Source organism: Macrotis lagotis, chromosome 2, assembly GCF_037893015.1.
Source record: "Macrotis lagotis isolate mMagLag1 chromosome 2, bilby.v1.9.chrom.fasta, whole genome shotgun sequence".
Lineage (NCBI taxonomy): Eukaryota > Metazoa > Chordata > Mammalia > Peramelemorphia > Peramelidae > Macrotis > Macrotis lagotis.
Genome location: NC_133659.1, coordinates 100,450,370 through 100,463,728, shown reverse-complemented (window position 1 = coordinate 100,463,728; position 13,359 = coordinate 100,450,370). Strand labels below are relative to the sequence as shown.

The following is a 13,359-nucleotide window of genomic DNA, read 5'->3' as shown; positions in this document are numbered from 1 at the left end:
CTACTGGCTAATTTAAATGCTGCCTACTCTTTATAGTTGGTAATGGGGAGCCCACGGGGGCATAATGGAAAGAGCACTAACCATGGAGTCAAATGACCAAGGTTCATGCTATTTCTGATGTGGTCAACTTGCTTAACTTGCCCAGGCCTCAGTCTCCTCTGTTGTAATATGAGGGGAGTGGCTGAGATATTTTCTGAGGTTTCTATTGGCTCTGGGATCCTACTACAATCAGTATCCATCACAGGGACCATTCCTTGGAATGCCTTCTTTTTCATCAGTGCATTCAATTGTTCTGATCATTCCGGATTCCTTTGATAAGGATGACTTTAACCAGGGTCCAGGAGTAGCAGTAGTATAACTTTTGAACTCCTTGAGAAGATTAGGGACTCTCTCTCACTTTTCTTTGTATTTCCAGGCAACATGTGGTATCTGACACATAGTACTATCTAACTGAATGCTTAATAATAACAATAACAATAATAATAATAATTTAGAGCAGCTAGGTGGCACAGTGGACAGACCATTGGGTTTAAATTCAAGAAGACAAAAATTCAAATTTTATCTAAGATATTTATTAACTGCATGATCCTAGGCAAGTCCCTTCACTCTGCCTCTGTTTCCTTAGCTGTTCAATGAGTTGGAGAAGGAAATAACAAACCATTCCAGTATCTATGCCAAGAAAATCCAAATCAGGTGGCAGAGTCAAACCCTACTGAAATGATTGAACAAGAAATAAAGCTTCACTGTTTGTAAATGCTTTCTTCACATTCACTTTGTGATATAAGTAGTACAAATACTATTGTCCCAAACTAATAGAAGAGGAAACTGAGATTCTGAAAAGCCAAGTGATTTATTCCAAACCCATATCCAAATTCAAATCCATATTTCCTTACTATTATGGCGCATTGCCCTTAAAGAGTCCTTTGAGATCATCTAGTTCAACTATCTTTTTAAAAATGAGGAAACTGAGACCCCAAGAGATCTTTACTTGCCCAAAGTTACACAGCAAGTAAATAGAGTTCTTTCTTCAAGGGCTCAAATAGAGACTTCTTTCCACTGGAACTATTCTGAATGAATAATAACATTGAAGAGCCCAGTGGCCTATCACAGTAGCATAGTGCCATATCAAACTCCCATTTCAAGCAGGCCTCAATCTTCTCAGTAAACTAAGAGACTGTCCTTTCTAAAAGTGGAAAGCAGGAGCACTGTTGCAGGCAGAAAAAGGGAGGACGTGATTAGCACCCATGATATGGGAAACAAGAGAAAATGTTGTTACATTTATAGTGTATCTTTTCAATTTGAATTTTGTACCATTCAGGAAGAAATATACTCTGGCTGGAGTCCTTCTTTTCTCCTTTCTCCTATCTCTCCTAGAGCTACATGGAAGGGGAGAGGAGAAGAAATAATGCAGACTATGTTACTGAATGCTGCTGCCATAGAGAAGTGCCATGGTATAGCAGAGAGAACTTGGGTTTTGAAGTTAGGAAGATCTGTTTTCAAATCCTGTCTCTTTGTCTCCCCTAGGGTCTGGATCACTAGCCCTGAGGGAGTGCAACTGATGCTTAGATAACAGGACGCATCCTGGGTGTTGGAGCTCTTCATGTGCTATCAACTACTCTACTTGGTTTCAGTTCCATTATCATCATCATACCCTTCTCTACCCTCAGGTTAGCTTGGCAATAGGAAACTCATTACCATGGACATTTTCAGCTTTGGCATTCACATTTCAGCAATAAATCCCCAGTAGCTCTTGCCCTTCTCATTGGAGGTCTGGAGAATAGAGCAAAAAAATCTTCCCCAAGTCTCACTTTATAAAAGACTCTGAATCCCCGTTGTCTTTTCTTTTTTCCACTGGATTCTCTGTTTAGTTTTGACCTCCCCACCACCACCACTATCACCATCATCACCATCATTATTATCATCACCACCACCATCATCCCTATCACCACCACCACATCAGGTGTTTGATAAATATTTACTGCATTGTGTTGTATTATAGTGTGTGACCCTGGGCAAGTTGTGACTCCTTAGCAGAGAACAGGCCAGTGGAAATTGGTTCCCTCACCCAGGAGTTCCTTATGAAATTACGGGTTCAGTTCCTATTCTCTTTACTGGATCAGTTATAAATCCAATCTGGCAAAACCTCTGAGCATCCCAAGAGAATGTTTCACAAATTAAAGATTAGGAGCTTGAGAGGTCAAAGGAAAAGATCAATCCCTCTCAGAGACTGGAAAGGCAGGCTGTACTTGACCTCCTCTGCTCCACTACAGTTTGCTCACCTCCTCTCCACTTTGAACATTCATCTACTGTTCCGAGAACCTGGGCTTTTCTTTATCATCAGGGATGATGGCGAGGAAGGATGATGGGCTAAAAGAGTTTGAAAACCTCTTTTAATGTTGCTTTTTAAATTAGTTTTGTTGATGTCTTAGGGTTCTTTGGGAATATACCACTTCCCTATCCACTGGGCCTTCTCTTCTGGTAATGGTGAACACAAAGCAGCCAGCACCTCGGCCACTTCTGACCAAGTGCGCGAGGTCTCCCGCCGCTCCGAGAAAGGCATCAGATGAAGTCAGCGGGGGCGCCTACGTGGGCTTCCACTTTCCACCTGTTCAGAAGGAAAACAGGAGGGTTCCCCTGTGCGCTGAGCCGTCGCGCAGCCCTCGGGGCGGCGCTCGGGTCCGGGATGGCATGCCGCCTGCGGGCCCCCCGGCCGGGCCGGGCCGGGCCGGGCCGGCTGGGCCGCCCCGGGGTCCTCAGGCGCCCCCGCGGCTGAGCTCAGGAAACATGACATCAGCGCGGGCCGGGGCTGTGGGGCCGGGCTGTGCGCAACGCTTCCCGGCGGTTGGTGCGGCTGCGGGACACGCCTTCTCGGGAGGAGAACAAAACCCGAGCCCAGGGGCCCGAGCGGGACCCGCAGGGCCGCCCCGCCGCTGCCAGCTCCCTCCCGCCCGCCGCCGCCCGAGGAGCCGCCGCCGCTGCCAGGTGAGCCGCCGCCAGCCCGGCTGGCCCTGCCCCTGCCCCTGCCCGCGCTGCTGCGGGGAGGAGGTGCTCCTGGGGGACCCCGGGGTCCCCGGCAGCTGAGCGGGAAGCGGAGGGCCAGGACGTGAGCAGAGGGGCCAGCTGGGGGCCAGCTTCTGGCCGGGCTGCTGGGCTTCTCTCTCCTGGGGGGCTCCTCCGCAGCCCCTGCGGCCCCCAGGTCCTCCTTCCTCCCTTCTCATCCCTTCACCTCCTTCCCGCTGGGCATCCGCGGTGACCGCAGGGACCAGAAAGCTGCTTCTTAGCCGCAGCCACGCTCATCGGGTCATGAGGGGAAAATGAGTTCAAATCCCGCCTCCACCACTCACATTCACCATGGTCCCCTGCTCCTCACCCCTTGGGGTTCCCTGTCTTGTCGGGGCCCAGAAATGAAGGGCTGTGTGCCTGGGGGAGGGCGAGAGCAAGGCTTCAAGTGAAGCCCGGAACCCTTTCTCCTCTGCGGGCCCTCAGGCCTCTGTCACAGTGATGTTAACTGGCTGAAGTAGGAGCTTTTCAGTTCTCAGAAAGTACTCTGTAAGTACTTTCCATCTGCCTTCCTCTGCGTGTAAGATCTGCCTTTCCTGTTCTTCTAAGACTGTAGCATATAGTTAAGATTTGCATCTTGGGGTTGGCAGCTGAGAGAAAATTCCAGAGGCCTAAAAGCTCACATAATTGTGTGGTCTCCTGGGGGCCCCGAGGGGGCCCTGGCAGGCTGACCCCTAGTTCTGGCTTTCCTGACATGGAGACATTCCATAGAAGCAGAGAAGGATACAGCTGGAAGGGACCAGAGAACTGTCTAATCCAAACTCTCCTTCCCGCCTTTTCCTGTGCCCCCCCCCCTTTTTTTGAGTTTGAATCAGGATCTGCCTCTTAGATGGCAGCGGTACAATGTACTTCCTTAACTTCCTTCTAGGCCTTTGCCTACTTGGGTTCCTCCATTTTAGGGGAAAGAGAAGCTGATCTGTCTAAATGAACTTTTGCCTGTCTTGGTGTATTATATGAAGTAGACCTCCCTGGTTGGGGCTTAGCTTTTGACAGAGCTAAAATGAGAAGAGTGTTGGGGAAAAGCAACAGAACTGGAGAGCTATCTTGTCCTCCTCTTAGAGCCTGCCCATATCAGTCCTAGAGTGCCAGCATAATACAGAGGGAAAACCCATGAACAATAATAATCTCCATTTAAAGTCAGATTTAGGAATGAAATCATCCATTGCACCAACAAGTTTACAACTTCCCATCATATATTTATATATATGCATGAGCTTTTTTTTTCCTTAGGTTTTTGCAAGGCAATGGGGTTAAGTGGCTTGCCCAAGGCCACACAGCTAGGTAATTATTAAGTGTCTGAGGCCAGGGCCAGTGCACATGAGCTTTTATATACATTTTATAAAATAACAATAAATCCTAATTAAGTACTTTTAAGCTTCCCTCCAGGTAAAAGATGGAGAGACAGTGGGAAGAGAATATCAGTACCTTAAGACAGATCTTACTAAACCATTTCAGTGTCTTTTATTTTATCTTTTTCATTTCCCATGTGAAACTGTTTGATTATAGTGGTTAGAGTACTTGACTTGGAGTCAGGAAGAACTCATATCCCACCTCCACCACTTATTCTTAATGTGACCTTGGGCAAATCCCCTAACTAGTCTAGGCCTGAATTTTTCATCTTTAAAATGAAGGGGCTGGACTATATGACCATTAAGGTCTATAGTCTCTTTCCCTTCTAAAGTATTCTGTTTTGAAAGAATTTCTTCATTAGTTCTCTTATCAACTCTGAAGTCAGAGAGAGAACTTCCTTCATATAGAGCAGAGAAGAGGAAGAGGCCCTTGTTATCTTGGATAGCTGAGAAGCCCAGGTAAATTTGGAGCATAATCCCATTTTCCTGCACTGATCTTTAGCCCTATTGGATCAGCTCCTTCCCAGATCACTAAACCATCATCTCTTTGACACATGGTTTTAGAGAGGAAGACATAAGATCTGTGCATCTCCTTTACACATCCACCCAGCAGGTCAACTTGCACTGTGAGTAACCCCAGAGTCAGCCTTCTCTCCATCTTAACCACCCTCTAAGTATATCCTGAGTTAAACTGTATATTTCGAAGGTCAGAAGGAAAGAAAGTTCATCAAGTAGTGTCATATAGGGTAATAAAGAGGAGGGAGTGGACCTACAGGCCTTTATAAAGCATTAAAAGGAGTGGGGGAGGTGAATGGCAGACCAGCTAAATGGAGAGGGCTGTTCTTAAATTATGGAAGCATGTCATTTTAGTGATGGCAGGGAACTTTGAAAGAATTGGTCCTGGATTACAGGGAGGAAGGAGAGAGACAGAGACAAAAAGTCAGAGACATAGAGAGACATAGAGTAAGACAGAGATACAAGTAAATGAGGAGAGATAACAATCCCATTCCTTTCCTCCCATTTAAATCTAACTTCTTCAATCTGACTTTTTCTTGCTAGATTTTTTTCTTTCTTAATTTCAAATGTCTTTTTCTTCTGGCAGTGAGAGACAGAATTCAAGATTAGGTTTTGGAAATCTGGGGTTTTTAACTCACCCATTGTTGCTAACACAGTAGGATTTGATTCATCACATTTCTCTGACTTTATTGAAACCATGGTAAATAGCTATTTAACCATTTTTCTTAGACTAATATCAGTGTAGAAAATAGAGGTCAGGCAAGTAGAAAAACACTAGAAGAATTTTGTGTGGTTCTTTGGGAAGGAATAGATTTGGAAAGACTTTATTGATTACTGGTTTATATATTTGGTAGTAAATCCAATCTTAGAGAGAGTTCAAGACAGAAATGAGATCCAGGAGGAAAAGTATATTGGGAAAAAATGGCCTACTCAACCGGGGGCAAATCTAATGGATTTCCTTAGACTGATCTGAGCTGTCCCACAGAGATAAAGGAAGAGATGGACATAAGGTGACTTGGGCAGAGTCCAAGCAAGGCTGTCCTTTTTGTCTTGCTTCTCCAAATTCTTCTTAATAAGTCTGACAATCTTTAAAGTCCTGCCTTAGTCAGAGTATGTAATACCAAAGTAATCATGGCTAGAGAAATTACAATGGTAAGACCATAACCAGCATTGATATTATATTTGGAATTTTTAAAGAAATTTATATTTGTCTATAGACATTTTTGAAGAAAAGATGGATTTTTACATTTAAAGAATTAAATAGCCCATAAAATTCCATACAGCACCATAATGAGAGGCAGGTTAGAGCTCATAACCTTCCAATTTTCAGTTAGATCCATATCTATAGAGAAGAGAGGACTGGTACTTAGGATCCTTATGCATACTGTAACACCATATCTAAGGGAGTTAGGTTTGTGGGGAGAAGAATGAGTCTAGAAAAGGAATTTTCTTAAAAGATCAAGGATTAAAGAGAGACCATTCAGGGCAAGAAGGAGTTAGAGGTATTATGCTGGGGTGGAGGGGGAGAATGAGCATTACTAACAAGTTTCTATGTCACTGTCTGGAGGGATAAGCCCCTTGAACCCTGCCGGCTGCCTCCAGTTGTCAGGAATTTATATGATAATAATGTGGCTGGAATACATCGCTCCCTTGGAATTTGTCTGACGTAGGCTATTAACGATTCCCATGTATGGTAAAGTGTGTAAATAGTGAGGCTTCTGGTATTTTCAAGCTTGGGTTCAGTGGCTTCCCCTGGGCCAGAGGAAATGTCTGTACTTCTGAAAGATGACATATTGGGGGAAATGAACTAGAGGTTAGCTACTAGGATCCAGAATTTGCCCTCAGAAATATCAATACTTCTTTCACTGTCTTGTTTGGGGGATGAGGGAAGTGGAATAGAATCATTGGGTAAAAAAAATTAAACAAAACAATAAAACAGTCTAATTCTTAGACTACTATGCCTACTATCCTTATCTTCGAGAAGCAGTATGATAGAATGGAAACAATACTGGTCCTGGAGTCAGAAGACCTGGATTCAATTCTTCTCATTGCTAACTTTTTTGACCTTAGAAGTGACTTTAATTTCCTGAGATATAACAATCCCATTCCTTTCCCCCCCATTTAAATCTAACTTCTTTAATCTGACTTTTTCTTGCTTATGGTAGATTTTTTCTTTCTTAATTTCAAATGTCTTTTTCTTCTGGCAGTGAGAGACAGAATTCAAGATTAGGTTTTAGAAATCTGGGGTTTTTAACTCACCCATTGTTGCTAACACAGTAGGATTTGATTAATCACATTTCTCTGACTTTATTGAAACCATGGTAAATAGCTATTTACTGGGGGTGGGGAGGCTAAATGATTCTTCTGGTTCTAGAGCTATGATCTTTTTTTCAGAGAGCAGCAATATCTATCATACTGTCTCTAACTCTCGCCATGACTTAATTTCTATGCATAGTTTCCTATAGAAGGTACTTGGGGAGGTACAGAGGATGGGCAGAGAAACTGCCTAGGCTTTTAGGGTTTCCTCCATGCTTGCTCAATGGTAGCTCATGTTTTGGGTAACAAGACATAGAAAATGCATATAAGAAGCATATAACAAGTTTAAATGAAAAAAGTACAAAGTGAAGACTCAGTGATAAGGAAGGATGGAGTGTTATCAGTCCTTCTGGTTTTTTGGTTTTTTTTTTTGCAAGGCAATGGGGTTAAGTGACTTGCCCAAGGTCATACAGCTAGGTAACTACTAAGTGTCTGAGGATGGATTTGAAATCAGGTACGCCTGACTCCAGGATGGGTGCTCTATCCACTGCACCACCTAGCCACCCCCAAGTGTTATTTAGTCAAGGAAAGTTTCCTAAAGGAGCTTAGAGCAGTGTTACAAAAACAAGGGGTGTTATGGCTTAGATGAGAGGAAGATGGAGGATATTTGGGGTAGGAGGATATTTGAGGGTGGGCAAAAAGGATTCTTTGGCTATTAGAGCTGAAGAGGAACAACCTTAGAAAACATGAATGTCTGTTGAATTGGAAAGAACCTTTAAGACTATGAGTTCAACCCCCCTTCTACCTCTGCCTGTATTTTATAGATAAGGAAACTGAGGCCCAGAGAGATGAAGTGATTTCATCTGACTTTAGTTCACAAAACATATTAGGGACTGATTCTATGTTTATTCTACTTCTCACTCATTCTCATAGCTACTGGTTGTGTGATCCCAAACTTTCCATATGGTGCCACTAAACTAAAGCCATCATAACAACAAAGTATTTTCAGGAGGTCCTGGCACTGGTAGTATTTAGTAGGCATACTGAGACCTGCCCTTGTTATGTTCAGAATAACCTATTTCCTTCTGAGGACCCCATTCACTTCAGTGACTTCCATGCTTTGGAAAGCCTAATTATCTAGGCTATTCAAATTTCATTTCCAAAACATCTTCTGAGCCCTGACAGATAGGGTAACTCCTGCTCTTTCTCTTTTGTCAGCTCTCTGCAAAATGGAGGAGTGGGCAAACTTAGGTTGCAGAACTCCAATGACTAACAACTCTTTTGTGTACCTGGCCAGATACCAAACAGCCCAGGTAATGTCAGCAGCATATTACCTAACTAGGCAAACATTGGACAGGTCTCCACCAAATCAAGTGGGTGGAGACTTAGAGGGGAGGTTTGACTGCTGCCCTTTTTTTTCATGCTTAACCTTGATTGTGTATGGACTGAGAGAAACAAGGTAAATTGTTTCCTTCAGACAAATGAATTAGTAGGATGAGAGAAAAAAAAGAAAGAATTGATCATCCTGCCTTACTTTGGGCAGTGATGGAAAGGGAAAATGATAATAATTAAACCAGCTATAGTCTGCAGATGTGCTATGGCTTGTGTAAATGCTAGAATCTAGCCTTCATAAAACTCCTTAATTTTTGCAAAGCACTTTGCATATATTATCTCCTTTGATCTTCACATTACTACTAGGAAGTGGATCCTGTTATCTCCATTTTACAGATTAGGAAACAGCCTGAGGGAGCTGGGATTCTGGTCTTCCTGACCTCAAGTTTAGGGCTCTACCTAATTGCCTCAAAATACTTTCCTTTTAAATGTCTTTTGTTGTGTGTCTTTCCTCCTTCCTTCTCAAAGAGCACTAATGACATCATGAGGGGGATCTTGACTTGCTTGTAAATAGACATTAAGTGAGGTAGAGTTGCTTAAAGTTGTCAGCCTGACTCTCTCCCCCAAAGTCTTCAAAGTCCATTGACAAGACAAGTCAATATGATTAGCTGCAGTGGTGGCTTTGGACTTTCCAAATTAAGGTCTTTCCTTAAAAAAGTCTTTTGAGAAAGGAGGCATAAGCATTTTTTTTAACAGATGAGGAAACAGACACAAAGGTTTATCAAATTTTTTTTTCAGTTGCTTAACACATATTCTAATAGATAGCAGAACTATGAGTCAAACATACTTTCCATAGGATCATAGATGTAGAACAGAAAGGAATTTAAGAAGCTCCTTCATTTTACAAATGAGGAAGCTGAGACACAAAGATTTATCAATTTTTTCTTCAGTCACGTAATATATATTCTAATAGAAAGCAGAACTGGGAGTCAAATATACTTTCCATAGGACTGTGGATTTAGAACAGAAAGGGATGTTAGAAGCTCCTTCATTTCATAGATGAGGAAACTGAGATTGAATAAAGTAGCAGTGCTAAGATTCAAATGAAGATCCTTTGACTCTAGATCTAATGCTATTTCCACTCTACTACGATGAAATGGGTTACATAGTTTTGATTTAATTTTCCTTAACTACTAGTCCTTCTGACCTTGAAAAAATATCTCAATCCCTATTTTAAAATGAAATTAGGGAGGAACCAGGTGTCATAAATCTCTCTTCAAGAGTATCTTGAAGTGGCAAGATGATTGTGGACAAATGATACAGTTAGCCAAGTGAAACTGGGAGCTTACCAGTCCCAGATTCATGTCATTTGAAGTGAACTTATAATAGGTCATCTTTAGCAGCTCAGGAGACAATTTCTACCCTACTCAAAGGGTTGTGTTTTAATGACTGATTTTTTGGAATTGAACTCTAAATCCATTTTTTGTATACCTAAATTTGGATAAGGTATCTTTGAATTAGGTATGGTTTTCCATCTGTAGATAGGAAAGTGGGTGCAAAGTACCCAGGAGAATATTAAAGGGAGCTTGCTGGACCCAGCAAGTATGTAGTTGCTTATTAAAAGAAGTCATTATTAGCCATCATTCAGGACATTGTGTAGGAATGATGATTATATAGACCAACTGAAAGGTAAATCCTTATTTTTGGCAGATTTTTTTTTTTTGTATTCTCTGCAGGTATATAAAGAGGCAAGATAGTCTAATGGAAAAATCAATGAGCTAGCATTTACTTAGGGCCTAATATTTAGTAGTACTGTCCTAAGAGATGGGGATATAAAGAAAGGTAAAAACAGAAACAAATAACAATCCTTGCTCCAAGTGAGTTAAAATTCTATTGAAGAGACAACATACAAACTCACATCCAAGATAAAGTATAATTGGGAAGCAATCTCAGAAGGAAAGTACTTGTAAACAGAAGACCTTAATTGGAATTCTAGTCCTGGTTAGCTTTGGGCATATCATAACCTTTTTGGAATTTCATTGTCCTCATCTATTCTTGAATAGTCTAAGTTAAAGAATCAAGTTAGAGAGTGAGTGTTAGATGTGTGTTGGGCAACTAGGGGCTACAGTAGTTAGCGCACTGGGTCTGGAGTCAGGAAGATCTGAGTTCATTTCCTATGTTAGACATGTGCTCGATGTGTAACTCTGGGCAAGTCACTTAAGCTCTATTTACCTCAGTTCCTCATTTGTAAGATGGGGACACACTAAAGAAGGAAATCTATCTTTGCCAAGAAAACTTCTTGGAGGGTCAGTTAGGTGGTGCAGTGTATAGAGCACCGGCCCTGGAGTCAGGAGGACCTGAGTTCAAATCAGACCTCAGACAATAAATACTTAGCTGTGTGACCTTAGGCAAGTCACTTAACCCCATTGCCTCAAATAAATTTTTTAAAAAATAATAAAAAGAAAACTCCTTGGACAAAACTCCTCAGGGTTATATAGAGTAGAACATGACCTACAATAGTAACAAAAAGATGTATATTACATAAGAAAATTGGAGTCCAGAGAGACAGGCAAATAAGTAACTTTTTCCATGCTCAGCAGCATGGCTGAAAGAATTAACAGACTTTCAAGAAGAAACTCTTGAGGATCCTAAATGAGCAGCTGGTCCTGTGCTTGGGAGGAAAGCCTAATGCTTGGGGTACCAACTGGGGAGCCCATTGGTGATAATAGGAGCGTCTTGACTTGAATAGGTTTTGTGCAAATTCAAGGGTGAGTCTCCCAGGAAAGTACTTGCCATTTTCAGAGCCTCCTACAGGCCTCTTCTCTGAAGAAGCTTGAAAAGGAGGCACCCCTCCCACCTCCTGGTGACATAGAGCCTCGAAGAAACAGGTCTCCTTTTAAGGCAATCCAGGATTCCAGATGTCAAAGACTTGGCCAAAAAGAAGGGGGTTGGGCAGAAACCAGGAGGTGGAGAGAGAGAAATGAACTGGAAATCCAACTTTCTTCCCCATGGAAAGAGAATAGCCAAGTCTCTTTTTATTAGAGACTCTTTTCTAATATAAAACTGGAAAAGTATCCCCTAGGCAAGGTCCTTATCTGGATTAAACCAAATATCACCCAAAGTCACATGTGCCTACAAAGACCTCTTTGAACCCTCTGCCTCCCTAGTTCTGAGTTTCTCCTTAATTACTTTTAAGACAGATGGCTCCTGAGTCCTGTCTTACAAGGGAAGAACCCAACCAACCAAGTGATCATGGAATCTTATGAGGCTAGGTTAAAAACTGATTTTATCTGTTATATGAGAATATAAAAGTCTCTGGGGGTAGATTTTCTCTCCAACTGTTCTTCTGGTCTGCGTCTTTTCTTCTCTTATTCCTGATTCCCTGGGAACTTGCCTGGAAGTTTGCCTGTGGCTTGAAGCCAGGAGAAACAAGGTCTAGCTTTTATGGAGTTCAGCAATGGATTGTTGTGGATCACTCCCACAGGGTAAAGAGCTTTTGTATTTCAAAACAAATCTTCATTTGAAAACTGGCTCTACATTACTTAGGACAGGATGAGATTCATTCCTGAGAGGGTGGCATAACTTCTTATTGGGTTCCAGAACTATAGCTCACCTATCACAGGTAGAGAGGTATCAGAAGCCCTGAGTTTGAATCTCTGCTCCAATATGTACTACATGTATGATGTGGCCAGATCTCAACCTCTCAGAGTTGTTTCCAGGAAAGCATTTTACAATCCTGAAAGTTCTATGTAAATATGAACATTGAGGGTAGATCACACCAAAGTCATCAGGACTCAAAGATGCTTTAGAGGTTGGGGTGAAGGGAATTGTATTAACTATTAGAGTAAAGAATAGGCATTGATGACAAAGAACATATATGAGATTACTTGGATTATTTGAAAGAGATTATATACTATTTGAAAGCTTAGCTAGAGGGGGCAGGATCACAGAAACATAGGTATGGAACTTAGAGGTCAGCTAATTCAAATACTCACATTTCTTAAATGAGCAAACAGGCCCAGAGAGCAGAAGTGACTAACTCATTCAGGGTCACTTAGAGCTGGTATTTTAACTGCAAAGTCCATGATTCCAAATTCAGGGTTCTTTCCATCCTACCACAGGATAGAGATGGGGGAAAGGTGAGATTTAAGCATGCAAAGACTGGGATTTGGACATGTAAACTAAACATGTTCCAAGATGTTAGAGATAGAAAAATATAGCAGAAAGATCAACAGGATATGTTTGTATCCTGGTGCTGCTTCATACTTACTCTTTGTTCCTGGGCAAATCCTGTCAGGGACTACTATCTCATCTGTAAAATGAAGGCTTGGAATAAATAACCTCCAAGTTCCCTTCCAATCCAGTATTTGCGATTCAATGATGCATATTTCTATTATCCTATGCCTTAGAAAAGAAGGATGATAGTCTTTTTTAAATTTGATTCCTCCCTTATTTGGCTCTAGAGATATTCCTGATGCTATTGATTTGACCTCTCCTAATGAATGATGCTTGTGACAAAAAGAGAGACCTCAGGGAGTTAACTCCCAGTGAAGCTTCCTTCCCTAATTCTGCCCAAATAGAACCCTCACTACCTTTGAAACCCCTTCATGAATGGAACAAGTTTTTATAGTTTGTTCAATTATTTTAGCATACTGACTCTAATTTCTTTAAACATTTATTAATTCACAAATATTTATCTAATGCCTGTGTATGTTAAGTTTGGTTCTAGATCCAAGGGATGGTGAATGGGTTGAAAGGCAGGGAGAGAGAGGATTCAAAGATAATAAATCCCCACTGTGTTTAGTTTCTCTATGTATTTTGTCTCCTTGATCAAACTGAGGACTAG

At 41.8% G+C, this 13,359-nt stretch overlaps 1 protein-coding gene across 1 annotated transcript in view; it reads left to right on the top strand.

Annotated features, from left to right (window-relative positions):
* Window positions 1–2,882: 2,882 nt before the first annotated feature.
* CSRP1 (cysteine and glycine rich protein 1) overlaps window positions 2,883–13,359 on the top strand; it is a 40,329-nt gene continuing 29,852 nt past the window's right edge. Inside the window, exon 1 of the mRNA XM_074222353.1 lies at window positions 2,883–2,982. The gene's annotated coding sequence lies outside the window, so the exon portion shown is untranslated. The remainder of the gene's footprint in view (window positions 2,983–13,359) is intronic.